We start from the raw sequence: 26,975 nt of genomic DNA on the forward strand, positions 1-26,975 counted from the left end.
ACAAAGCTCCTGTGTTACTGCAGGAAGGTGCTGGTGTGAAATGATCAGGTTATGAGAGCTGTAACCCATTTAATGGGCTAATAATTTGAGTGGACCAATTGGGTGGTAACCTCAGCCAGTGGGGCATGGCTGGAGGAAGGGGTCCGTGTGGGCATGCCTTGGAAATCACATCTCTCTGGCTCCTGGTGTTCTCTCTCTGCTTCCTGGCTCTCATGACCTGCACAGCTTTCCTTCACCACACCCTTCCAGAAGGATGTTCTGCTTCTCCTTAGGCCCAGAGCAATGGGGCTAGGTGACCATGGTCTGAGACTTCTGAAACTCAGCCCCCAATTATGATTTTTTTCCTCCTGAAAGTTGTTCTGGTCGGGTATTTTGGTCACAGCGATGAAAAGCTGACTGACAACACATTGTACCAAGGAAAAAACTTCAACTCGGGAGACGGGCAAGCTCCCCTGCTTGATGGCAAAAGGAAATCTTGAATGAGAACACTGGGCACAAGTAATGACTAAAGCGTGTCCCAATCTCAGGGAGAGGTGACTTTAAGGAGATGAAATTTATAGAATAGCTAAAATTAAAGAAATGTATTGAGAGTATATTTAGACAAGGAGGGAAGGATTTGAGGTTGACTTAGGGATAGGCACATAGAAAGCTAAGCAATGAAAAGAAAATTCAAAACAATGATTAGCTCCAGGGTGAATGAAATATTGGGCATAGAAGGAATTTTAATAATACTTTATTGCCTGGCTCATTTCTGAATTATATATATATAATGATAAGGTAAAGACTGAATGCTCATCTAAATTTTGATTTTTCTCTCCCGGGAAGGACTAGGATATGAGGAGTATGCATGCATTTGGGATCCAGGAGAAGAAAAAAGAGCTAATTCCTTACTTTTCTATTAATAAATAATGCCTAAAATTGGGGAAAAAAATCTAGAAATAGCAATATAAGCATCTTCTTGGGTTAAATACCAAGAGTCAGCTCAAAGTTATCATTTTATGGCTGGAATACTAGAAAGTGGGGTGCCTTGAAAATCCTGTGTGTATTAACAAATCATATAGAAGTGCTTACTCTTGAACCATATGCATGTATTACTTTGATAAGAAATAGTTTGTGTTTTTTAAAGCATCCTTGGTTGTAGAGTTTCTGACCTCCATAAATTTCTAGTTGTTCTGGTGAAACTCTCTAGAACCTAATACATTCCTCCTCAATAAGAACTGAGATCATGGAGTCTGCAACTAAACTCTTTGCTCTTGGATTCCTGGACTCTAGGACAGTTTCAAGTGTGGCTTACATCTAACAGCCAACCTCTTGGTGAGTGGTAGAAAAATAAGACCAGGTAATATTAGCCCTTAGCAGGGCTGAGGCAAATTATATTTTGTCACACTGGGAATAGAGTCAGGTAATGCTATTGAGACACCCCTGTTTTAGTCTGTTTTTCTGTTGCTATGACAAAATACTCATTACTGGATCCTTTATAAAGAAAAGAGTTTTATTTAGCTCACAGTTCTGGAGGTTCAAGAGCATGCTGCTAGCATCTGGTCAGCTCTGGGAAGGGCCTTCTGGCTGTATTACAACATGGCAGATGGCATCATCATGTTGGGAACACATAAGAGAGGGAGAATTCATATGGTGAGACAGGAAACGAGAGATTTAGGGACCAGGCTTACTCTTTATATAACAACCCACTCTGATGGGAACTAACCAGGGGTTTAGGTGAACTACATTATGGAGTGATACCCCATTGATCTAATTACTTCCAGTAGGCCTCACCTCCCAGAGGTTCTGCCACCTATTAACATTGGGAATCAGCTTCTCGTATATAAACTTTGGGGAACATATTCAAAGCACTGCAGTGCTCTTATAAAGGAAGCTTGAGTGAGACTGTTTACCCTTCTGTGTCACATGAGAACACAGAGGGCATTATCTGTGAAGCAGAGAGCAGCTCTCACCAGACAACAAATATGCTGGTATCTTGATTTTAAACTTTCTAGCCTTCAGAACTGTGAGAAGTAAATTTCTGTTGTATATGAATTACCCAGCCTAATGTATTTTGTTATAGCAGCTCGAATGAATTAAGACATGGGGAAAAGTAAAGATGCTAAGAACAGGTAACTTCAGTTCATTCCTTTATCAGATCCCAGAGGTAGAAAGGAAGATCTGATTCTTCATCTGGACCAAGAATTAATTTCAAGGTGAAGTTTACTGGTTTTATATGAAATGGAAAGTACTGAAAATACTTCAGTGTGGTACTGTGGCAACATTAGTCATTTGAAAAAGTCAAGCTTTATGAGCTTTTGCTTCTTTGATTTTTTTAATTTTCCAAACATTTATGTAAAAATAAGTAAACTTTTTACTTTTTTATTTCCTATTTCACCCCAACATTTTCCTCACCCGATCTTCATCATTAACAAAGTTATGAGTTTCTTCTGTCAAAATGAGTTGGCATTAAGGCTATCATTAAAACATACTGCTAACCTTTGTAATATTTTTTGTAAAGGACATTATAAAGGAGTGATGATGTGGGATCGGGAACGGGGATGGTTTTGAAGGGCAAGAGAGTGTTGCTACTGGGAAGGAATCGATTTTAACAATGGAAATTTATCTTTCTTCTTGTAATACATCTAGGAAGAAAAATCTATGGTATCTAGAACCCATTCTGAATCTGATTTGATCATGTTCCTCTGTTAGAAGAGAGTAAAAATATAGTTATAACGGGTTGAAGATAGAGGGAAGGTGGGTTCTCAAATAAGAAAGGAATGAGAGTTCTTTGATCACAGGGCATTCTGGTTCAACAACTCTCTGTGTGTGTGTGTGTGTGTGTGTGTGTGTGTTTCATCTATATTGAGCTCATATAAATCAGAAAAAAGATGCCTGTGCTTCATTGTTATATCCTGTTAACCTTACAAAAATTATTATCAGTGCATGTCTTAAACTTTCACAATAACTAATAACACAGTTTAAGAGATTAAAAATACAAACTCTAAATTCTCTAAATTAAAAAAAATTAAAAACTCTTGCCTTGGGGCAAAGGAAGAAATCCACGGATTATATATTAATTTAACTTAATGGAGAGAAAAAGAGCTATTTAAAGAGTCACTATTTTCTAAAATTTTAGAACTAATAGTACACATAATTAGATGACCGTAATAATACAGCAAAGGATGCTCAGTCTATCAGACCCAATTTTAATCATTTATGCATTGCATCTGAATTTTTAATATTAAGATAATATAACTCAATACTCTGATATCTTCCCACATATTTGTTTTTGGTAGAGTGGATTTTTCTACAGATAAAAGTGAGATATAAAGATATTTTATTTTTTGATTTCTTTTTCTTTTTGATTGTTACATAATATTTGTATACATTTATTGGGTACAATGTGGTATTTTGATTCATGTTTACATTGTGTAATAAAATCAGAATGAGCTTACCCATCACCTTAAACACTTATTTTTTCTGTGTGGTGATTACATTCAAAATCCTTTCTTGTAGCTATTTTGAAATACACAATGAGTTATTGTTGATTATCATCACTTTATTGTGCCAAGGAGCATCAAAAATGTATTTCTCCTATCTGTCTATTATGCAGTGTTTTAGCCATTGATCATCTTCACTCCATCCCCACCCTATTCTCCCTAGAATCTGGTTACTACAGTTCTACTCACAACTTCTACAAAATTAAGATAAATTTAAGATTCCACACGAATACCATCATGAACTATTTGTCTTTCTGTGTCTTGTTTAATTCACTTAACACAGTGACCTCCATCCACATTGTTGCAAATAACAGGATTTTATCTGTGAACGGCTAAATACTATTCCATTGTATATACGTACTGCATTTTCCTTTGTTCAGTTATCTGTTGATGGATTCTTAGGTTGATTCCGTATCTTGGCTATTGTAAATGGTTCTGAAATAAAAATGGGAGTGTAGGCAGAACATCAATGCCTTTGAGGATGTGGAGAAAGGGACATTTACACACATTGTTGGAAGGAATAAATTAGTATAGTTAATTATAGAAAACAGTATGGAACTTCCTCAAAAAATTAAAAATAGAACCACCATTCATTGACACATTTTCCATCTTATTTACCAGAATGATTTTGACTTCATCTTTTATATTGTATTGCTGACCTCTGAAAAGAATTTTCTCCATCCCCCTTTACTTTATAGAACATTTCAAATTGCTGATTTTGTGATATTGCCCTAATTCCGTGTCTGGTACAAAGATTATATAAGCAGTCAGATCCTTCGTGGACTAACATGGTCAGGCTTGTCCTGGGATCATCTCCTTTTACACCATTTCCTTGTGATTTATTCCTTGCTTGCTTATTCCCAGAAATGGAGACAGAGAAGCAGCAAGGGAGGCAGAAAAGTAATGAGCTGTTGTGTCATCGCGGTGAGGACCGTAGCCCTTCCTATCTCATTTCAGGTAAAGGAATGGAGTCAGCCTCTAACACCTCCTTTAAGCCAACTGAGGGAGCTGCAAGAAAAACTACAAGTAGATAGTGAGGGTACCTAGAAGAAGAGGAAATTGGCATTTTTATCCTCAGTTGGAGACTTGCTGGAGTACAGAGGTCCTTATGCCTTTCCTGGAACTGTCAAAGGAGAACAGAATGTTGAGAAACATCACTTTTGTCTGGGAACTGAGTAGCAAGGAATGCTGACCAAGTTCCTAAGGAAACTCCCTGTGTCTCAGGATGTCTGACCAACAGAGGTCACTGACAGTCAGTCGTTACTAACCAGAGAGAAAATACAAGTAATTTAAGTCAACAAAAAGTGCATGTTTCCTTTAATTTCCTCTTGCTCCATCCTGATTATGGAAATCAGAAGAGGGAGGGAAAAGATAAGAAGGAAAGAGGAAAGATAAGGCCTGTGTCTTCTCCCCTACTGCAGTCCTAAGTTGGAGCAGTAGAGGAGAAGCTTGGAATGGGCTGTGAGACTGAATTTTGACTTAGAAATGAATGGGGCCTGTTAAACCTCTGCATGGAAGTCATCATAGTCATCATTAATGAAAGGGGCTTTTCATTTATCTGAACAAATTTGGAGACTGTGGGATCTGAAGAACCAAGAGATGGAGCAGGAGAGCATATTTAAAAGCAGTGATTGGAGAAAAGTAAAGCCATTTCCCACGAAGCTCAGATTGTTTAGTAAAATGATTACACCGTGATGGGGACAGATTAAGCAGTAAGGTGATTTTGACAACTATTAAAGAGCCTTTGGGGGAGGTTATGCCCAGAGCATAGAGTTAAGGAGTTGGTGCCTTCTTTCTCTGAAGAATCGATGTTTAGAACTTAGTTTTTTGGGGATGACTTATTACTAATGCTAAAATCCTTGTTTAAATCCTTGTTGTGGTCTTCATTTGTTGTCTCTTTTTCAGTCAGACATTTATTAATTGACTTTGTCTTGTTCACACACACAAAAGTAACTCTAAGGCAGCTGCCCCTGTGCTCAACAATCATAAAAATCACAGTAATTTATAGACTACTTATTAGGTGTTTGCACTTTTCTAAATGTACTATGGACATTAATCTAATATAATTACTTTAATCCTGAAAGGTAGTCACTGTTATCATCATGATTTTATAGATAATGAAACCGAGGCATAGAGAGGTTAAGTCATTTCTAAGGATATATTGCTTGTGAGGGTTGAGGCTGAATTTGAACCCAGGGAAGCTGGCTACTGAGCTATATCTAATGCTATATTGTCACTTGTGATATAGGGTATTTACTCAATATAAATTCCAATTTAGAATATGACTACGTTTAAAGATTAGATTGGAGGGAGAAGGATTAATGTGGCCTGAGAAGACTTGAGAGTCTCATGTTCCAGCACCACTGGCGAGGTGCCATAAATGGCAGCTATATCTTTAGGACCTGCAATGAGAGTGTACATTAGGCTCATTTCAGAGACTCAGCTCTGTAATATCGATTACAGTATCTACTTTGGTCTCATCACCCAGAGACATATTCTTTAGAATAAAACAGTTTGATATATTTCTTTATTCTTATTTAGAAACAGGTATCATAATTTCATTTAGACTTCCAGCCTCAGGAGATATCTATGTCTATATCTATTTCATCTGGATTTATATCATCTATATCTATCTGCATTTGTATCTAATAACCTTAGTAGTCATTGGGGAGTTGTCCTTGAACCCTGGGACAGACCTCTTCTTCTGCATTCTAACAAAAGATGATAGAAAAGTCTGTAACCCTTTCACGCCCCAATTTGACCTCAGGAAGAATCAAAACAATGGGAAACTGACATACCCAATGAACAGAGAAAATCACAAGAAATATGTTGCTTGCTTTTTTGGAACAGTATTCTGCGGACAGTGAAATGCTGTAGGGGGTGCTAACTGAATGCCTCAGAGAGAACTTTTGAAAGGAGAATTGGCATTCTGGCTGCTGAGAACTCAGTATTCTTGAGTTGCTAAGATTATGCATCCTATCACTTCCTGAAAGGAAAGTCTGGACTAGTGGTTTAATAGTCTTAAGACAAGAGTTTTCAGTTAAATGATTGTGGCTTGTGGGCAAAGCACAGAAGGCTGGAGTTCGAATTCTAACCGTCCAAGGAACACATTCAGCTTTTGACCCTGAGAAAGGCAACTGGCATCTCTGAACCATCTTATCATTTATATACATAAGAATTTCAAACTAGGTATCTACAATCTTTTCCTGATCTAACCTCTGATGTGTTTCTCTGTGAGTTAAAGGATAACCCACTGGGGAAATTTATGACCTTCTGTTATGGAACCCAGGGTTTAGGTGGTGGATAACAGTACTTATTTTACCACTCTTTCAAGGGCACATGTAGTAAAAACTGCTGTGAAATGTACCAGTGTGGCCAGAAATAGATGATTTCTCATTTTGATGACTTTTATTACATATTATTGTTTTCTGGTTCCTAGGCTTCCGTGTTCTCCTTGACCTAGTAAAACTCTCTTCTATACTGAAACCTTGACGGAAAACTTCAGGAGTTAGCATAAAGTAATCATGATTTTCATGGATCTATGTTTATGATAAGGAGTGGAAAGTATCCTATCAGCAGGTATGGATTTTGCTAAAGTAGAAGAATCTGTAAAACTAATGGAAAATCAAAGTGACAAAATTGGAAGTGTTTCATTCTCATTGAAACAGATGAGTGAGGTAAAGTGAATTGCAATTCCACCTGAGTTCTAAAAATCTATTTGTTTTCTCTCTGTGTGACTGAAAGTGTCATCTATATCCTAAAACTTTCAAGGGAAGGATGATGTTGAGAGTGTCGGTGGCAAAATAATCAGGAAATTGTTAAATTGTCAAAATTGAGCATCGGGTTCTACCTTTGAGACTCATGATTCATGTTCTGTCTTTTTTTTTTCCTTTCTTGGACCCAACAGGGGTGTATATTACTGTAAAGGTTTAGAAAACAAAATCCTATCATAAATATGGCCATTTAATTCCCTACAAGTTTTTCAAAAGTTTCTTCCTGGGTTTCATTTATCCATAAGGAAAAATCCTTAGAAAGTTTCAAGAATACTCTGTGAATCCTTTTGGAATAACTAGAAAGAAGGCAAAAATGCTATTCCTTTTTACTATTGAGACAGAAATCAAAACAAGCTTACAATTATACCCCTTCTTTACCCAAATTTGGTGTATTTGTAAACAGCAATGATAAGGTCATAAAGTGTTCTTAAAAATAAATAAAATGAATATTCATTACTCCTGTATATCAGTGTGCAATGAGATTTCTAAATCAACTTTGAAGGGGAAATGTGTAACTTAGGTACATATTTTTAGGATCTTAAGAAGCATATTTATATTGGATGGTTTATGTGCCTCATTTGTAAGGCATGAAAAAGACTTGCCCTCAAAGAAAAGTGATAAAAATAATAACCAAAGCTGGTAAAATAATAACCAGCTTGGATAACGTGCCAAATGATGATAATAACAATACTTTCTCTACTTCAAGTATTATGTTAGTTAATAATAATATTAGTAACATTAGTATTCATCATCTCAATGTTCTCCCGAGGGTAGTAAGGAGATTATATTAACATGGGTCGCTATATTTTCCAGCTCATTGGCTTACATGGGAATGATTACCAGCTCTTCCAAAGTATGTCTTGATAATGGCTGGGAATTCCCACCAGGGGAGCCACTCTACATATGTGGGAAACAAATTTGCTATCCTCTTCTGTTCTTCCTTATGGGGGGCTGCCATGAGGACACAGATCTCCCCAATTTACTCTGACAATGACAGTGACAGTTTCACTGCTGTGTTTTTCTATCTTGGTTGCTGCAGGACACATCTGCAATATTCCTTCCTTCCAGGTTTGGAAGAGGTCTTCCTCACATCCATGTTTTTTTCACAACATGTATGGTATGCGCGTTTGCATTCCTCAATGTTCATCAAAATGGCCTGAACTGCAGCTTTTACTTATAGTCTCTCTCCCTGTAAGAATGAGCCTTTGTTTTGAGCTAGTTTGGGAGTCCTTACCATTCTGTCTTGCATTTTCCACTTTCCTTCCTCTTTGGTTTCTTTCTTGAGTTCCTATCTCCATCAGAAAACAGACACAAATATATTCACACAGACAACAGTTACAAAAAGAACTTGACATTGCCCCTTAGCTCCACTCCCTGAATCATTAATTAATGGAAAAAGAGGAGAGAGATGATGGAAAAGACAAGATTACCAGTCCAGACCAGTGATCATGACTAACTCAGTCTAAACAAATAATAATGTAATAATGGTGCACAACAGGCAGTGATTGTTTGAATTTTATGACCAAGTCTTTAACAAGTAGCTCATATCTCATTATAGAAAAAAAAATTTCATGCTTAGGATGTAGTCAGCTTTCAGCAATAGAAGCATCTAAGTAGACCTTAAGGAATCAACTTGAAGGCAATTTCCAAAATGTGCTGCTCTTGTTACTGGACTGAAAGGATGTTGAGGCCAAGATGTCATTCATCCACTTTGTATTTCATATAACTTTGGAGGTTATAAAAAGTTTTCACATATACTAAGTTACTGTAATCTTCGGAAGAATCCTAGAGAGTAAAGCAAGGACTGTGCTTATTTAATAAATAAGAAAACAAGTTCAGAAAATTTCATAACTTTTCCTAGGGTTCTAGGGCTGATGAATAGCAGAACTGCAATTTGATTCCAGCCAATTATGTTCCTAAACTTCATATGTATTATCCCATGTAAATTTTCAGTGTCTGCTTATCTCTTTTTTGGCTGGTAAAGGTCATTGGTTTGATGGGTTAAGGAAATGAACTTAAATGAGACTTATGGATCTTCTATGCTTGCCACAAAGTTCCAAGATAATTGTGAATCTCTCTCTTAGACACACACACACACACATACACACACCAAAAAATCATAAAATCCTCTTGTTTTCAGATGAGCGAAGTAAAGTGAATTGCAATTCCACCTGAGTTTGTTTTCATTCTCCTTTTCTCCCTTCCAGTTGAAATGCACAAAACTTCATGTCCAGTGTTACAAATGAGTGGCACTGGATTTTTGAGTTCTTCAGGGTGGGAGCTTTTCATCTCCATATTCTCTCCTATGCCACATAGTAGTGGCCTTTAAAAAGAAGATAATGAAACAAATGGATGAGGGATGGATGGATGGATGGGTGGATCAAAGCAATCAGAAACACCAGAGCCTGTGACTCAAGGAACAAGGCCCAGTTCTTGAAGACCCATGTTGCAGCTGGTCTTTATGAGTCATCCTAACATTCTAGTTACTCTTTGGCAGAGACATTCTGCCACACTGCTTCTCCTGGGTGGCCTGCATGGGCCTGCATTTCCCCAGTTTGTTGTTAATGTACTTGATCTAAATCATCCCGAACCCTGTGTCTGCTCTGAGATAGGCTGTTAAGCAAGCAAGGGTCTTTCAGAGACTGTACATTCAGAACTCCAGGACCTGCGGTATTGTTGTTTCATGATTTATGGCCAGAGGTGTGCACTCCTGTGTCTATTGGTCAATGATGATAAAGCGGACATTAGTGCCTCTGTGGATTTCCTGTTGTCCCCTCAACAGCCACCATTTAGAAGCATTTAATAAGTGCTAGGGGTGGGAAAACCTCCTTAAGTTGCTGTTGCATTGTGGAGGATTTGTAGGCTTCCTCTTCAAATTTTATAAACTAGCACAAACAGTATTTCACATTTACTTTCAAAATTTTTTCTGTTCTTTCTTTGCATTGACAGATGAAATAGTCCAGTTAACATGGGGACAACTGCCCTGATCCTTAGTTTTCATTTTATTTGCAACTTTGACCACAGAGGCAAGCTAAGCCCCAAGGAAACACTCATCTTTACTATTAATAGGTTGTCACCCATGCCTCCTTAACTCGTAGAGTAAGTCTGCTAAATAATAATAGATCCTAAACACCAAGGAGGTAATCCACAATTCCTTATTAAAATTGGGGTGGGAAAAATCAATGTGGAGGTGATACTGAATATTTGAATGCAACACCTAACTATGATTATTATGAAGTGAATATTGAATTTTATAAATCCTAAGTTTTGGGCAGTAGTTCTCAAATGTGGTCTCTTCATCAGTAGCATAGCTGAGAACTTTTTAGAATGAAAATCTGGGGTGGGGGGCATGCTCAACATACCAAATGAAAACTTTCCATTTTTGATGCACAACCAATTATACACTAAAGTTTGAAAACTACTGGTTTTAGGATATTTCCAAGAATGAGCCTTTTCTTTCTGTGTTTTTAAAATGATCATATGGAAAATTAATTTATCTCTTTTCTGAACAGCATATAATCACACTAAACAATTATCCATACCTTTCCTCAAACATGTTAATCATATTAGAAATGCCATTCCTTCTCATTCAAAATGCAAAATAGGTACCATTGCTCCAGAATGAGTGCCCTGGCAAATCAGGGCTTCAATATAAGAACTGAAATGAAATGCTTGCATAAACAATTCTTAGTTCTAAACTGTTTCAAGAAGGCTTACCTTTGCACCAAAAATACACATACAAATTATCCCTTAATACTATTTAGTAGAGAGAGGAGTGGGGAAGATGTGGGAGTAGGGGAGCAAGGGCATTTTTGAAAGTACATTTTTGGAGAAAAAGCTTATGTTTGATGGTGTATAAAATGCTTTGTAAAGTTCTAAGAGGAGGTATCTATGCATTTAATGACTCTGCAATCCAGTGCTTTAACATTTTATTGTTGTCTTTATTGCCTGGAATTCCATCTCTCTGTGTCAGTGTTGGGGTAATGTGTGGTAAGAACGTTTCCATTTCAGTCCATGATTAATTAGCTGACATTTATTGAGTACTTAATATGTACCTATAACTGAGTTAAAATGGAATACTGAAAGTATGGCCTCTGCTTTCTCACAAGCTTACAACCTATTCAAAGAGATGGGAGTAAAATTCCTGAAACTTTTGAACTCAATAAAATATCATGATCACAAGAGGCATGATACAGACAGCAAATGAAGACAGAGTTAGTGCACTATGGGTATTGGTTGCTCAGTGTGTTTAGTATTTTTAAAAAGAGGCTTTATAGAGCAGGTGTATCTCAAAGGATGCTTTAGATCAGTGGTGAGTCATTTGTAAAAATGGCCTCAATTCTTCTGCTTCCTGTATCTCTGCCTTTTAGCAATGCAACTTTTTATTTTCTTACATGAAGAGGTACAGTCTAGTCCTTCAACCCTGAAATCTGAGCTGGCCTTACAAAGGCTGCAGTGACAAGATGTTAGTTCTGAACTTAGTCTTCAAGAGACCTTGCATGCTTTGGGCCTCTCTTAGATTATCTTTAGCTGCCACAAACAAGCTCAGGCTCTTTTCTTAAGGATGAGACCACATTCTTTATGAGACAAGCTGTCTCACCTGAGGTCACTGGAGACTAGTTGGCCCCTAACAGAAAAACTCTGCTGAGTACAGTCCTATTTGCCAACCGTGTAATCTTGGGCTAAATGAATGTATACTGTTTAGGCCAACAAATTTCAGAGTGGTTTGTCATTTAGTTATAGATAATTGATAGAAGAGCTTAAGACAGAGATGAAGAAAAAAAATGTTCTAGGCTAGAGTTGCACTTCCAAGAAGTCAAGAGTCAGAAATATGTGAGGCCAGTCCAAAGAAAAATGGAGAAACTAGTAGAATTGGATGTCTGAGCCACTTTCTTTCCATAAAATAGCTCCAGGGATTGAGAGAACACATACTGGAGGCCAGAGATGCACCTCTATTCATATGATGATCTTTCTGCAAGCACTCCATCATGGTAGAAGAAATAGGAATCCCCACATGTTGGGACATACAGGGTGCATCTAGATGCCATCCTTTCAAGCTAGACTTTAAGAGAACGAAACATTGTTTCCTAGCTAACTATGTGATGCCAAGAACAAAAGATCCTGTAGCTTATAGTTTCCTTTTATTTTTCATATAAAATTCTGAGAACTTATATGCCATACTTTCAAGAAATGGCAACTGTAGACTCCCAGAGTAAAGTTATTACCAAGTTAGACTGCTGTTCACCTTTCATTTTTCACAGTGTGGATCTACTGCCCATTGAAAAATAATTTTAATTCAGCTGTATTGGGTCACTAAAAATATTTTTCACTGTAAAAGAGTGTAAGAGGAAAATTTTACCTTGAAATGCTAAAATGTATTCTTTCTCTTAGATGGTACTGCTTGAAAAGCACATCTCTGGGATATGATGGATTCTTGTTCTAGATGTAGCTCCTTAAATTTGGCAGAACAGGTGGGCAGTAGTGGGGAGAGGAAGGGGTGGAGTGAGGGTGAGGAGTGTGGTATTCTGGTGGAACAATATTGAACCTATAACTACTTATGCCTGGGATCTTTTGTTCCAGTAGCCACAGAAACTTCTTTCTTTCTTTCTTTTCTTTTCTTTTTTTTTTTTTTTATTGGAAAACGGGTTAGTTGACAAAGTGCCATAAACTTTATACAAAATGGCCTTTACTGAGCAAATGTTTTACTCCATCTATGGTTCAACCACACATATCCTAAAATTGTAGTGAACCAGGAATTTCAATAGAAGAAAAGGCAGGAGTAATAAGGACTTAAGTGTCACCCAAGCAGGAGTCAAAGAGGCGTGTCATACCTGAATCAGTGCACACTGTGTGTGCAAGCTGGAAGGACAGAGGGCGTGCTTTAAAGTTGTTATTTTAATTGCTGCTTGTCTCCTATGAACATGTTGCTCCCTTTGGGCTGTCAAGTAATCCGCTCACCCCAAACTTTTCTGAACCGAGGGCCCGCCCGCAAGTCCTATGTCCCATCCTTCCCTCTCAGCCTGCCTCTCACCAGCGTTTGGGCATTCTGCGCCGGCTAACAGGACCCTGCTTACTGAAGCGTCACCTCTCACTCCCCAGTAAATCTCCGCAGCCCACTCGGACTGCAGCCTGTTTGCCGCCCGTCCTCCCATTGCAGCAGTCAGGGCGACAGAGAGGCAGGAGGCACGCAGGGAAGGGAAGACCCAGGAGGACCAACTCGCGGGCCAGCTCCGAAATCATCATGGAGAAGGGAAGCGCGGGGCGAGTTCGCACCACAGGTAAACAGGCTGGCGAGGCGCAGGGCGCTGCCGCCGCCGCGGCCACCCAGCGATTTCCAGGCACGCAACTCCGCCTCCAGGGCTCTCTCCCTCGCGCTCTCGCCCAGCCGCTAGCTCGCAGCCCCAGCAGCCGCCGCAGCATCACTTCACACAAAGGACTGTTACCCGCTGAGCAGCTCCTCCACCTCCACGTCCTCCTCCGGTGACAGCAGCCCCGACAGCAGGGCTTCGGTGCGGCGGCGGCGGCGCGGGGGGGACCTGTCACTCCTTGCAACCCAGGCGGTGGCAGCGCAGCGGCTTTTTTTTTTTTTTTTCTTTTAGCTTTTCTTTTTTTCCCCCCTTTATATCTCTTCGTCTTTTTTGTGGTTCCACCCATCTCTTCCCCCCTCCTCCTTCCATAAACAACTCTCCTACCCCACCCCCCAATAAATAAATAAAAGGAGGAGGGTAAAGGGGGGAAGGAGGAGTGGTGCGGGGCGCGGGGGGGTTGCAAGGAAAAGGGAGGCAGCGCGACAGAGCCAGGCAGAGTCCGCACCGACAGCCAAGAGCCCGCACGCACCTCAAACCATGAGATGGCGACGCGCCCCGCGCCGCTCCAGGAGTGCTGGCCCTCCGGCCCCGCGTCCCGACTCGGCCGCCCGCTTGCCGCCGCCGCTGCTACTGCCGTTGCTGCTGCCGCTGCTACTGGGGACCGCGGCCCTGGCGCCGGGGGCGGCGGCCGGCGACGAGGCGGCTCCCGCGGGGGCCTCGGTGTGCTACTCGTCCCCGCCCAGCGTGGGCTCGGTGCAGGAGCTGGCTCAGCGCGCCGCGGTGGTGATCGAGGGAAAGGTGCACCCGCCGCGGCGGCAGCAGGGGGCACTCGACAGGAAGGCGGCGGCGGCGGGCGAAGCAGGGGCGTGGGGTGGCAAGCGCGAGCCGCCAGCCGCCGGCCCAGGGGCGCTGGGGCCGCCCGCCGAGGACCCGCTGCCCACCGCCAACGGGACCGTGCCCTCCTGGCCCACAGCCACAGCGCCCAGCGCTGGCGACCCCGGGGAGGAGGAGGCACCCTATCTGGTGAAAGTGCACCAGGTGTGGGCGGTGAAAACCGGGGGCTTGAAGAAGGACTCGCTGCTCACCGTGCGCCTGGGGAACTGGGGTCACCCGGCTTTCCCCTCCTGCGGGAGGCTCAAGGAGGACAGCAGGTACATCTTCTTCATGGAGCCCGATGCCAACAGCAGCAGCCGCGCGCCGGCCGCCTTCCGAGCATCGTTCCCCCCTCTGGAGACCGGCCGGAACCTCAAGAAGGAGGTCGGCCGCGTGCTGTGCAAGCGGTGCGGTAAGTTCCTCGCCCCTGGGGGCGTGCTTCGCGGGGCTTGGAGGGCGCGGTGGGCACCCGGATTCGACGGCTGCGGAGCAGAGGAGGTCTCAGGAGTTGCTGGGGTCTGGGTGGCGGACTCAAGAGGTCCTCAGGAAAGGAGATTTCACGGGTTCCACAGGCAGAGCCTTTTCCACGTTCCTGTTTCCTAGGCTTTGCCACTGGTGAAAGCCCAAGTTTGGTCCTTGGTTGGGGCTGCCTGAAACTTTTTAAACCTTTGGGGTTTGGTTCAACTAAGTAGAATCGAAATGTGCCTGCTGTTTTCTTGCCTGTGGAATATTGAATTTGGTTTTGGTTAGGAGCTGCTTATTATGCGCCCCTGAGTGGGGCTTTTCCTCTGAAGGAGAATGAGTGAGGTGAACAGGATTTTAACGCCTTCTCTTCACTTTTGAATCCTGAGTGTGGAGATGAGATGGGCAGGGATTGTTTGTGTCCCTTGGGAATCCAGGCAAGGAAAGGACACCACTCGGAGATTTCTTTACGCAGGTGGCAGAGTTTTTGGTGAACTAAAGTCCAACAGATAGGTTCAATCTGTATCTTGTGTATATGTGTATGCAAAAGTTATAAAGTATTTTTTTTGGTGAAATCATCTCAAGAATTTTTGTTTTCTCAATATTTTGGTTTGGAGTATATTTTGGCACTTCAGTGAATCAGAACAGATGAACATAATTATGGAGCTTCACATGTAGGCCCTGAAGAAGAATTTCAGAAAAGAAGTTTAGCGGAGGATTTCCCAGACCTTTTCCCATTTTTCCATTGAAAAGTATTCTTCCCAGGTCTGCGTCATATTATCAGGTTTGACAAATTAGCTGGTAATCTAATTACATTTCTGAGATAGCTTGCGTTTATGCCATTCATAAGATAATTTCTAGGATCTAAATATCTGTATTATTTCCTGATTACCATATAATCACTAACGCATAGCAGGGTTTCTTCTCAAACCATAAATTAACATGATTACACATTGCAAATTCTAACATGCATAATAGCTTTTTTCCTTGGTCTTTATATATCGGTCTAATAGATGGTTGGATTAATTGAATTTTCACAAAACTCAGCATCATGCTATATTCAGTATGCCTGTGATGCAAAGTATATCATTTCTTTTTAATTTGTAGCTAGTGAAGCCCAATTATTTAAATTTCTGGTTGATTCTTGTGTCCTGCAGTTAATTAATGTCCAATTATTTGGTTTTAGTGACAAGAAAGAGCAGTGTTCACCCACCATTCCCATATGTTAACAATGGACTTTGTGTGCCAGGGACCTGTTAAGATTGCACCACTCTGTGGACAGAAGCTGTTCAGAGTGGTGCTGAGGAAAACTGAGTGACGTTGGGATTCCCCATGACTGGCTGATAGATGTCACTGTAAAACATGGGAAGTGCTCTGCTGGGAGCTGACTTATTAGGGAACACAAAAGCTCAAAACCATTGTACTGCAGCTTATGTTATTCTGTTGTGAAATCTGCACAAAACCTTTAAGCCATACTATGGTCCAGTTTTCACATATTTTATTATATGTAATTCAGGAAGGATTTTGACTTTAGCCCTAACCACATGAGTTTGAAATCATTGACTCTACATGGTGGGAAGTTAATATAAAGGGGATTGTAGCTAGCAGTGATGCGTAGGATTGGGGGTGTATTACTAGATTAGCAATGGTGTTGGTTATGTCTTTTAACTAGAAACAAATGTCAGACTTTGGAGGTAAAGTTCTTATAAGCACTCAGAGAATGTTTGGACATGGAAAATCCATGTTGTCTGGAGAGGAATAATATTCTGTTTTGTGCTTCTAAGGGGAAAAAATCTTCACTGAAGGTCGTTAGTTTTGTCCTTTTGTTTGCCAAAGGAAACACATAATTGTAAATTGTGGCATGTTTTAAAAAATTGGGATTTTTAATGAGTTGGAAACCTCCCTGCATCTAATTGAGTAGATTACAAAATCACAAAATTACTGATCTGTGTTTGTATAATTGTTGTGTGTGTTTGGTTATTTTAGTGTTATATAATTTAAGGTAGGGTAGTTAGTACATTAGACCTCAACTAATGGTTTAGCTAAGGACTGAGTGCTGAAAGTTTCTCTTGCATTATTGCTCACATAGTAATCATTGCAATAATGGAGGGAAAAAGTAAATAGTATAAGCTTTTTTTTTTTTTTAATAATGAAAACTCAGAAAATCCTTACTTGGATAATTGGGTGTAAAAGTGTGTGAGTGTGTATGTTTGAAAACTTGTGCATTCATCCAGTCTCAGTTTTATAGTCTCAGTTAACAATGTCTTTCAGATCATACCATGCAAAGGAACACAGATAAGTGGAAAATATATATAAAGACAATAGGGGCTGATTTGTCCTGGTTGAGCTGCTTCTGTGTGCTTCCAGTTAGAAGATTTCAGGAAGAATGATGGAGCAGAGGGCCCTTATCTAACGACATGAAGGTGCCCTGGGAGTGTGACGGTTGTGTGCAGGTTTGAGCCATGATGCTAGGCTGGAGAGGAATATAGCAAAGTCATTTTGTGATATCGTACCCAGGGGAACAGTTTCCAGATCTCGTGCTCTCAGCTGCAGTGTCATTTCCTACAAGTTGCTTACTAGTGTAGAAACTACACATGCAACAGATTAGTCTTTCAGCTTCCCTGAAAAAATTTCCCTCCATCGAATAGAAACTCCTGAGTAGTGTCTGTGTTTTAAAAAGCTCTTTGAAAAAAGGACCTTTTGAAACAGAAACTGTTAGTGTGTTTTAGAAGACAACATAGAATTTCATAGCTTGTTTGCTTTATAGTTAAAGTTTGTATAAATTACACATTCTTTACAGTTGGTTAAATTCTTCCCAGTCTTCCAGTCTTTACTTTTTTGTTGTTGTTGTTGTTCAGTGAATGACCTAAGAAACATTCTTGGGTTTTATGTTCATCAGAATGTAAAATAACTTGCTGTTTAATTAAATTTCTGATATTCAGGTAAATCATTGTTTGATGTGCTACACTTTTAGTTTTCAAAGTATTGTGGTTATACGAGGCAGAAATTGATTTCCAAAATGGAATAAAAATATGGATGCTCAATAACATCTACAATTGGGCTATGCCAGATTTCCATATTGATTATGTTCTTAACAAGCCAATCTAAATATTCTATATATCATATAACATTGGAATTAAGATCTATATGTATGTTGATAATATAAACATGTTTATCAAATATTTGTGATAAATGGCCCTAGCTCTTTCCAATATTCTCAATCACCATTTAATAATGTGGGCTGACCTTATGGTGTTATGAAAATGAAAAAAATGCTGCAGGGATTTTCCAGCCAGCATTGAAGAAAATTATTCTTAATAAAAGCTATATTAAGGAAGTAGCAATAGGAACAGATATGGCTTGAATGCTTGTATTTCATGAATACACATGTAAATGTAATTTCCCTAGCATTTGTGACTGCTCTCTTTAAACCTTATAAATCTTGCTGTCAAAAATCTATACCAAATTTAACTCCCTTCTATCAAGGAGAGAAACTGTATATGTATTTATTTATATTTATATTAAAAAGTGAAACCAAGATAGGTCATTTGGGAAAACAAATCTTCAGATTAAAAATATTTTAAAAAGAGAATTTAAATATCTGTGTTAGAATATTTTACTAACACGAGGGGATAGTCCTCATCAGTTGGGAGGGATCTATAAATCCTCTGAATCTAGGGAAAGTTTTACCATATGTCTTAATGCATTAGCGATGACTGGGAAGCTTAAATAACCCTGAGGATCAAAACAATGAGCTGTGTTTCCCCTGGCCTGTGTATTTATAGCAAATGAGAGCAAAAGACGTGATTGGGCGGGTTACTGCCCTTGTCAAATATAATCTATTCATTGTTCAGGAAATCTCTTTTGCTTCGATACCCATTTTCTTCCTGTTATTTTTTCCTTAATTATAAACATAACATTTTAAAACCTATTTTTACATTTCAGTGACAATTTATAAACTGGCCAGATGTTCAGAGATCTTCAAATGCTCATCTGCCCTTAGTATTTAGCAATACTTGGGTTTTTATGGTTTGTTTTTAATGGACTTAAATGATGAAAAAAGTCTCTAAATAGCACTTATTAAATGGATATCCTATTAATCTTATATAAAAATGATAATGATGAATACAATAAGGATGTAATTAGTGTTATTAGTGAGTCAAGCAATTTGTTACCCCCCCATAAATGTGTAACATGACTTAGTCAAAGTTTTCATAACAAAATGAAAACCAATTTTTAATGTTCTTATTTCTAAGTAACAGAAATAGTTCTTGTGGACAGTTTTCAACCCATTTATGAATGTTCTAAATTTTTGCATGAATGTTACCCTGTGCTCTTATGTTGTTATAAAATTTAAGGTAAAATTAAAGTAACATGAAAGAATGTGTAATTTAGCTAGTTTGTCCCTATTGTCCCATAAATATCAGTCACCTTATAGTATTTGAACAGCTGCTTAGTGATATGTCTTGTATAAATGTGAAGTTGAATTATTGAGAATTTATAAGATAAGTCTTACTGAGTTGAGTGATTGCTCTAGTTGACAGGATGTGTTTCATATTGCCCAAGTTGTTTAGTGCTGTTTTGCACTAGAGGCAAACTTGTTTCTAAAAGCTTCTTTCCTTGATTTCTATCTTCTAATGATCCATAAAGGTTGAAGTAAATAAAAGAAATTTTAGTGAAGCTGAGAACTAAAAATGGGTTGACGAGTTATTTTGTTTTTGGCATAGATCCAACTGTTAGGCACCCATTTCCTCTAATAATAGGAGCCATCTAACCATCTTAGAGAGGGAGATGTTAAGTCATAATTTACCTTATTTTTTTATTTTTTTTAAGAAGGCTAGGGTATTTTTCCCTATGGAAAATAGTTTCCTAGAAACTGTTTCTTAACCTTGATCCTCTCCATTAGAGCTTAGTAAAATTTATGACTTTCTTTTCTTAATAACTAAAACAAAATAAAAAGATGAAGAAGAAATTTCATCCACAACTTGGATGGTACATGGGAGAGTGAACAAGCACTTCCTAACTCAGTCTTCATATGTGTTTTCCCTTCATCTCTATTTCCCTTATGAAGATACTGCAAGGAAAGCCTTAGGTAAATGATGGGGCCATGAGTGGATCTCAGTCTGTGAGTATAGGATTGCTGTACATCATCACATTGACTCACCTTCTTTTGACATCTTGGAATTTGGCTGCCTGGATCCCAGTATGTTGGAAAACAGCAGTCTGAAATCACGGGACTGTGAATGCAAACAGTCTTTCTGTTCCTGATAGAATCCTCCTTCATCCCATGAGGACACAGATGGTAAGCTGCATTGCATCTCTAGTTCAGAGGCTTTTCCCCCAGAGCCCAAGACTCTGTCTTTGGATGTCTGCCTTGATGTGTTGGGAACTGTAAGAAAACAGCACAGAGTGGTGCATGATTTTAGAGGTGGCCAGATTTAGGAGGTAATGATAGGTTGAGAGAACCTAGAGGAGAGAATTGTTTCTTTTTCCTTTTGCTCTGTGATACCACAATATGGGAGCTGAACAGAGCCTAGCACAAGGGAACATGCCTGATAAGGGCACTGGAGTCTTCGTTGTAGGTGCATCCAGGGCATGGCAATGCTAAGAGAGGCAAAACCCTAACTGCTTTACTAAATCTGGAAAGTCCTCAGCAGTATGCTGTTGTCCTAAAAGTTTGTCTCTAATCTGGAAATTGCCATTAAGGCAAAGGAAGATAACAAATTGAAGGCTCAACTAAAACCAAGTGATTTTAATTATTACTCATTGAGTTTGAATCTTTTTTGCCTTTATGATAGTTATAGCTTGCTTTTTTAAGGTGTCAATTAAATGCTCAGTAATAATTAATCAAATGATAAATGACGAATTACCTCACTTTGTTTTATAGTTGGCAATGACTGATCTAGGCAAACTTTGGAAAGGAAAAAAAAATCCCTCTGATTCTTTCTCTTTAGGTCACTAACTTGATGAGATGTGTGTTTGTAGGAAGTAGCACGTGGAATAGTAACCTACCAAGACACTACTGCCTCCTCTTACTACCCAGAGCCTCACCTCTGGATTGATCTTTGGCCATCAAAGAAAGGTTACTGAATTTCCCCAAACTTCTTTTTCCTCAATTATGTTCAGACATTTATTCCATGTAGTTTGTAGCCAAGTGGGGGAAAATTTTCAGGGTTGTAAATACTTGAAAGTACACAAGAGATTTTGAATAGTCTATGAATCCCTACCCCTGTTTTGAGCCGACCCATTCCCAAATCACCCCAGCTTATTATGAGTACTTGACTTCAGTATGCAGAAGTGTTTACTCTCCCTTGATCTCTCCTCACAGGTGTTTAAATATCTCAGTACAATAAGTTATACCTTATATGGAAATTCAGTTCTTGTAACTAAAGATGGAAAAGCACTGCTTATATCCCAGAGAAGTAATAAAAAACAAAAGATTTTGGCTGAGTTACTTTTTGCTTACTTATCTTGTTTTTAATATCACGTCAGTTCTTGGTTACACAGCAGGTGGGACAGCACATGGCATTTGGGCTGTGATGAATAATGAGATCCTTTTCCTTCAGTTGGCCCTGGAGACACTGTAGGAGAGAGGGCTTACTCCCAAAGCAGCAGATGCTGGGGTGGCATTTTCTCCCACCGCAGGGGGCCTCCCCTCCTGGCTGCACCTTTGTACAGAACTTGGTGGCCATCAATGAGGAGAAAATGGATGGCTGTGTCTGCATCACTCAGAATTTGTCTTAGACTTTGCCCTTGGGAGGTGATTCTGGCAGTGAGAACTCCTTTTCAACTTCCAGGATGGAGGGGTTTGGCTCAGAGTGGGTGTGCTTGTTGTCCTGTCATTAGCACACCAGGGTCCTCCTGTGGAGATCATGTAGGCTCTTTTTCTTTGAAAGTCTGGAAATCTCTAGAACGCTCCTTTCCTCCACTGTCTTCCTTCCCATCTGCAGGGATGGGTCACATCTTGTTCTCACCTTCTCTAGCAACTTTTCTTTCATTGGAATGGGAATTTTATTAAAAAATTCTAACATTTTAGAATATTAAATTATTCTGGTGAGCATTTTTAAAAATTTTGAAATTTTTACTATTTTATATTTTACTATATTTACTATAAAATTTACTATTTTAACTCTTTTTTAAAAAAAATTTAGTTGTAGTTGGACACAATACCTTTATTTTATTTATTTATTTTTATGTGGTACTGAGGATCGAACCCAGTGCCTCACACATGCTAGGTGAGCGCTCTACTGCTGAGCCACAACCCCAGCCCTGTTTTAACTCTTTTTAATCACAAAATTGAACTTCGGTACCTATTAAATGCTAACTTTCTGTTTTCCCCCTCTTCCTCTCCTTTGGTAGCTGCCGCTCTCTACTTTCTTTGTGAATATGACTACTTTAGGTACCTTATTTCAGTGAGCTTGTACAATATTTGTCCTTTTGTGATTGGCTTATTTCACTGAGCACAATATCTTCAGGGGTCATCCCTGTTGTACCATGTGTCAGTATTTTGCTTTTTAAGGCCAAATAATATTCCTTTATAAGTGTAAACCACCTTTTGTTAATCCATTTATTCATCAGGGTATGCTTGTGTTACCTCTATTTTTTGACTAATGTGAATACTGCTGCTATGAACATGGATGTATAAATATCTACTTGAGTTCTTGCTATCATTTCTTTAAGCTATATACCCAGAAGTTGAATTTATAGGTCACATGCTAATTCTATGTTTAATATTTTTGAGGCACTAACGTGAAGTTTTTCACAGCAGCTGCATATTTTATATTTCTACTAACAGTGTACAACGGCTCTACTTTCTCCACATCTTCACCATGTTATCTTTTTCATTTTGATAATAACTATTCTAATGGCTATGAAGTGATAGTGAACAGTTTTATTTTTTTCTATACAAAGTTACTATGGCTGATTACACTGTCATTAATAAGAAACAAAAGTTTTCAGAAAACAAAGTTGTTCTCTATTCAACTCTTAATTTACATGACATTTAGGAACCTAAATCTGAATCCACCAAATAACATAATTTCAACAGATATTAGCTTAATAAAAATGATGAAAGGTTTAAAGAGTAAACTTGGCCTTGAAAACCTGAGAAACTCAATGAGCCTCAAAAAAATGGTATATTTATACTTGCTAACATTAGTCCAGAGAGGTGATTTGTCATATTTGAATACTATCAGAATCTTTTAATTGATTTTGCTCATTTATTAATTTTCCTTCCTAATTTCCTTGTCTGTATTCCTGTCCACTGCTCAGTCCCCCTCCTTTAAGTACTGTACTGGAATCTGAGTCATTCTAAAATGCTACTATGTTAAGCCTCTTTTCCTGCTCAGACTGTCTCTAGATGCACTATAGTTAACTATCCATCCTGACAGTCTATGTCTTCCTCATTCCAAACTGAGCCTTATCTTTCTCATCTTACTATTCGAACACTTTAATCCAGTCTAACTGCTCCATGAACAGGCCATGTGTTTTCCTTATTTTACTTCTTTTATGCAGGCCAATTCCTCTCCTGGGTCTCTTTCTTCCCTCATTTCTACCTGAGAAAATTCTGCTCCCCCTTCAAGGGTCAGCTCAAGTCCTATTGTCATGATGGTCCTCATGATGATTTCTGACAGAACATACTCACTTCAGCCTTTGAGCACAGAGCACCTTTTTACTTGTACTTTAGGTGATGATATTACAAAATTTCCTTATATTATCTTGTGCTTTTTATAATTTGTGTTTTTAAGCTTTTCTCTGTTGAGTCTGTTTTATTTAGTCAGCTGTGACTAAAAGACCTGACAAGAACAATTTTAAAGGAGGGAAAGTTTATCTGGGGACCCAGAGTTTCAGAGGTTTCAGTCCATAGGCAGCTGACTCCATTCCTTGACGCTCTAGGTAAGGCAGAACATCATGGCAGAAGAGTGTGGTGGAGGGAAGCGGCTCACATGATGATCAGGAAGGAGAGAGAGAGAAAGGGGGGGGGGCAAAGGCATACCCCCAATGACCCACCTCCTCCAGCCACACCCTGGCAGCCTTCAGTTACCACTCAGCTATCCCCCATTAGGGTATTAATTCACTGATTGGGTTAAGACTCTCATAATCCATTCATTTCTCCTCTAAACCTTCTTGCATTGTCTCACACATGAGCTTTTGGGGGACACCACATCCAAACCATAACATCTCTCTTGCCTTACCTGGGGTTCTGCACTATTCTTGTGGGCAGATGCTTGCAATGTCTTCTGCTTTTTTTTTTTTTTTTTTTTAACAAATGAAAAGTATCTTATCCTCAGAGTCAGAACAATCTTTTTCACTTCAGCTTTGCAATTTAGTACCTGTAAAATTTGGGGCACCTATCTTTATTTACCAGTTTTCTAATATGCAAAATGAGAAGAGAGAACCAAGATGCTTTTCGAGGTCCATTCAAACAGTTCCTAGTTCTTATCTAAGAAATGACCCAAACATAGACTTCTGCTCCTGTTCCTGGAATTCCACCCTCCTCCCCAATTTCAGTGTTGTTCTGAGAGGAATGATCTTTGGAAAACAACTGTTGAACTTTTGGACAATTAGAGAGGAAAAAGAGAATGGGAAGAGAGGAAACCTTCAAGGGAACATGCCTCCTTTCTCCAAATCCCTGTACCTCCATTGTCATTTTATTAAACTGTCTACAAAAAACTAGCAGTTCTTTATGTTCACCAGCATCATCTTTTCAAAAAGCAAAAACCATAGTCTCTGCAAGTCTTTCTTTGAAATGAGAAGGTATGATTAATAGATGAACCCCCAGCTGTAAACTTTTAGAACAAGGAAGTTCAGTCATTTGTTGTAACAAAATGAAAAACGATTCAAACTGTTTGACTAGGAATTTGTTTTAACAACATAAATGTGACAGTTTTAGGTTTTAATTACTAGCACTGTTACAGAAATGGATGAGGCTGGCCCAGAGAGTAGGAAGAATTTGATCTGCGGTGGGTGTGATGATATCATGGAGGGGCTTTCTGCCATGATGCAGAGATTAAGAGACCTTCTTTCTCAGTTTATGGTTATTGTGATTTGGGCCAGAAGAGGATACACTTAGTTCTTTTATGGGTAAATGGGGCAACAATGAAACAAGTTATCAAGTGAGGAATAATATGATCTGACTTTTTAAATTTCTGCATGAAGCACATTGGCAGCTCCTAAGCATGAAGGTCGGCCAGACAGGACTCAGTCAGGTTGGGTCCAATTTTTTTCCTTCAGTGCAACCTCCCTTATGCCCCTGTGGACCCAGAGTCAATGTTGTTTATATATAGTGGCTTCACAATCTATTCCTCAAGTGCAGACCTTTCTTTTTGGCTCTAGATCCATATAGCCACATAACCCAGATGTCACCCACACACTTTATATTACATACATTAAACAGTATGTGCCAGTCTATCTGCACAACTGTGTACTAATAACGAAATTACTGTCATTAATGTTAAAATCACCACTATTATTTTCAGTGGCTTCTTTGGTCAACATTCATTTCATGATAGATAGAGTATTAGGTGCTGATATAAATTCACTTAACCTCTCATCATTGGATAGCATTAATGTTTTCTTAGTTATCTCAAACCAGAAACCACCTTCAGCCTTATTATCAGTTTGATGTCTGAATCCCATCGGCTCTAACTCAGATAACAAACCTCAGATTCCTCCTTTACTCTAACTCCAGTGTCTCTGTGATAGCTCCCATTCTTAGTGTAACAGCAATAACTTCTTATCTTTGTCCGTGCATTCTCCGCCTCTTGGTATGGTGTCTCTACTGTTGCTAGAGGGATCTTTCTAAAATAGAAAAGATCATACTATGCCTTATTTAAAACTTTTGAGTTGCCATCAGGATAAAATTTACGTTCCATTGAATGGTACATAAGGCCTCTATCTACTTTTGCACTTTACTACCCAGTGATCCAGATTGAGTATGTCCTTCAGTTGTGAAAGTGAAATAAAACTGTATATCCATGGATTATTCTACAGAAGGAATATGATCACTCAAAATGTATTCATAGTATATTGCCATAGTATATTGTCAACTGTCGTCGTACAATATTTGTGTGATTTACGCATCTATCTCTATCTCTATCTCAAGTTTCTGTCTGACAAAAGAGAAAAAAAGAGCCTAGAATCCTAAATGGCAAAATATTAACAGCATTTACTTATGGGTATTGGGATTATTGATGTTTAAAATTTTCTTCATTTTATTTATTTGTATTTTCTAGTTTTCTTTTTTAGAAAACAGAAGCAGTAAATACTATTTTTAATACAAATACTGACTTGTGACAAGAACTATGTCTTCAGAACACTTTCTTTGTCATAACAGATTTATTAGGTAAGTAGGCTAGCTGATGTAGCAAATGGCACCCCAAATATGTAACAATTCAGGTACAGTAGTTTATTTCTGCCCAGTGAATGGATGGAACTAGATATTCTAGTCTTTGCTTTCCTCTAAGTTCTGTGCTAATGACACCTGGAGCATAACTGAACCTTGCCATAGATAGACAAAATTGGTTGGAAAACGCAGTGTTCCAATTTGTGATGGTTATTTTATTTTCAATTGCATACCAAATTTCTGAAAAGTAGACAAATGTGTTTTCTGCTGCCTCATTGCAACGGAAGAGCCCAATGTGCAGAACAGATCATAAAAGTACCTATGTTTATTGTAGATAAATAGCATATTAAACACATGCTCTTCCCTATGTTCAACCTAGCGTTTTATGGGTGAGTTTTGCAATAAATCTTTAAGGTATAATGCCCACTATATCTGGTTTCATTTGATATCAATGAAAATGAGGAGGATCAGACGGCCACATCCACTGTGTTTTTCATTGAGTGTTTGGATGCCTTTTTGAGCTCCCTGTTTAACAAGTCATTTTGATATAGGGTCTGGAGAAAAACTTTCAGGCTTTATCACTGCTGATTTAATTGAGTTTCATGATGCACATTTTTTTTTTCTTAGTAGGATAAATTAAAAATGGCTGATAAAGCTGCCTGTAAAAGCAAAATTGTTAGGTTAAACCTGCCCAATATATTAAACATATTGATGAGTAATCTGTCCACTGTTT

The sequence above is a fragment of the Marmota monax genome, unplaced genomic scaffold (assembly GCF_021218885.2).
Source record: "Marmota monax isolate L192 unplaced genomic scaffold, Marmota_monax_Labrador192_F-V1.1 WCK01_AAM20220418_F8-fsc00117, whole genome shotgun sequence".
NCBI classification, from domain to species: domain Eukaryota; kingdom Metazoa; phylum Chordata; class Mammalia; order Rodentia; family Sciuridae; genus Marmota; species Marmota monax.